Here is a 2,828-nt window from a genome sequence, read left to right as displayed (position 1 = left end):
GGGCAAATCGACGATTTTAATTTTACAATGTGGTATGTTGTAACTTTTCTTGGATATCTTCCCCTTACCCAAAAAACAATGGGATTTCAAACTCTTTTCCTTAGGGCTTCTAAAAAGGGACACGTAAAGACTGTGCAACCAAAGGATGGGGTTAGATTTTGGGCTTTTTTACAAGCCCCCGTAACAACCTCAAAAACAATTAAATTCTAGGGGGGGTGTGAGAGAACCACTTGCAGGGAAGGGAAAGGACTTTGGTTTAATTTCTAAGGCGGAATTTGCTTTGTTCTCACTCCCTAAACCCACATAGGATGCTACTTTGCAGGATTGTAGGGTGTAAAGTAAAAATTTGCCAAAGGGCCCCTGGCTAAGTGAGGTGGTTGCCCCTTTTCAAAGGGGAAAAATTTTGATGATACGATGACAAGTTGCTATCCCCAAACGGCCGAAGGTACTGAGGATGGCCGGCACCCACCTTGACTTTTGGGAAAAAATTTTAAAACTGGAGGAAACTCCTTGCCAAACCCCAAAATTTATGGCCCCCAATTGGGGAGACTTGCCCCTAAGTGTTAAGCTTGTGCTCCCTAACCAAATAACTTTTGAGCCTTTAACCATTCTTTAAAATTTCCAGGAAACCCAAATGGTTTAATGACCCCCAAACCTTCCCCTCCATATGGATTTTACAAAATGGGCGTTTCCCAAATTTAAACCGGGCCCCACTAAGGTGGGTTTATGTTGGAAAACTTATCTTTAGGAATTTTTAAAAAAATAATAAATAAAAATAGGTTTCCCAATTTTTGTTACTTTGGAGGGGCCTTCCATAGAAAAGGATATGACTTTTTTTTATCCATATGTAAGGCAAATAAATTTTCCTGTTTTTAAAACGGCCCTTTTAACATGTTTTAAAATACCAAACAATTCCCAATTCTTGTATATGTTGGGAAAAGGGAAAAAACTGGTTTGAAAGGAAGGGGATCTGAAATAAATTTACTTACAAGGCCGGCCAATTAGACTTTTTCTCCTGCTTAAAACCCAGGGGGGTTATCCTAAATAAAATTTTGAAAGGGGGGGGGAAATAAAGGCAACTAATAGGGAGTGAGCACCCTACAAAATTTCCCCACCCTTTTCATAAAATTGGATGGGCCCCCCCAAAGTTCTACCCTGGCTGTTCCCAAGGGGGGTGAATTGGACCAGGGGTTTACTTTTCCAAACCCAAGTCTTGCTCTAAAATAATTTAAGACCCAAAAGGGGAATTTTTTGTTCTCCCCCAAACAAATTTTAGGCCCCTTTAAAATTTTTTCTTTTTTCAATCCAAAACCAAAAAACTTTTTCCCAAACCCTCAAACCCCCCCCCCCCCCCCCCCCCCCCCCCCCCCCCCCCCCCCCCCCCCCCCCCCCCCCCCCCCCCCCCCCCCCCCCCCCCCCCCCCCCCCCCCCCCCCCCCCCCCCCCCCCCCCCCCCCCCCCCCCCCCCCCCCCCCCCCCCCCCCCCCCCCCCCCCCCCCCCCCCCCCCCCCCCCCCCCCCCCCCCCCCCCCCCCCCCCCTTTTTTTTTTTTTTTTTTTTTTTTTTTTTTTTTTTTTTTTTTTTTTTTTTTTTTTTTTTTTTTTTTTTTTTTTTTTTTTTTTTTTTTTTTTTTTTTTTTTTTTTTTTTTTTTTTTTTTTTTTTTTTTTTTTTTTTTTTTTTTTTTTTTTTTTTTTTTTTTTTTTTTTTTTTTTTTTAATTTTTTTTTTTATATATTAAAATTTTTTTTAAAAAAACCCATTTCCCCCCCCCCCCCCCCCCCCCCCCCCAACAAAAGGCCCCCCCCCCCGGGGGGGCCCCCAAAATTTAAATTAAAACTTCTTTTTTTTTTCCTTTTTTTTTTTTTTTCCTTGCAGAAAAAAAAAAAAAAAAAAAACCCCCTTTGCAAAAAGTTTTAATCAAAAGTAGCAGCAGTCTTCAGTAACAAACTTGGCCTAATTCAGAGCCCCCCCTCCCCAAATACCTTGTTTATTGCCATGGTGGGGGGGGGGGTGAGGGCTTAGGGCTTAGGTGGTGCAGACAAGCTTAGTTTGGGGATCATCACTCCCTTGTATCCGGTCCTTGCCTTGACTAAGTTTGCAGGTCTTCTCCTTAACCTTTTCCTTTTCATCCCTTTCCATAACCTCCCATAATTTTTTTACCATAATGCTGACACCTTTTTGCCTGGTACATTTATCGACTACTCTGCAAATCTACATGCATTTCCTTGCTAAACAAAATTTTACCTGGAGCTCTTCTCCAACCCCCACCCTATAATCTTATACTGCTAGTGACCTTTGCATGATGCAGCAGAAAGTTGTCCACATCCCATCAACCCAGATTTTTGCTCTTACTCTTGCTTAAAAACTTCCTCCTCCCCTGCTGCAGGCTTTCTGGTCTAGCATTAGCATTAGCACTAATAAGTAGGGCTGGTGACATTATGCTTTTACAGAAATGCTTTTATGCTTAAAAAAAAATTTTTTTTTATTTTTGACAGTATGCTTTTTATGCTCTAATATATGCTGTTTGTTCTATGAATATTTTCTTTTTCCCATGATCAGTTCTCACTTTGCATAAGGGGGAACTTATTACACATTGTATCATCGATGTCACGATTTTCTAAAAGGGCAGACAATACAGTCAGACTGAGTAGTGAGTACTATGATTTTTTGTATTCAAATAGAAAAATAAAGGTTTCTCCCATTAAAATAATAACTATGTAGACGTAGTAACAAGAACAATAAACAATAGGCTGTAGTAACAAAACACTAAATAAGCTTTAGTAAAAAACACTAAACAATACTGTATAACAAACACCCAAAAACTTAAGAT

Source organism: Penaeus monodon, chromosome 17 (genome assembly GCF_015228065.2).
Source record: "Penaeus monodon isolate SGIC_2016 chromosome 17, NSTDA_Pmon_1, whole genome shotgun sequence".
NCBI lineage: Eukaryota > Metazoa > Arthropoda > Malacostraca > Decapoda > Penaeidae > Penaeus > Penaeus monodon.
This window is presented reverse-complemented; position numbering follows the sequence as displayed.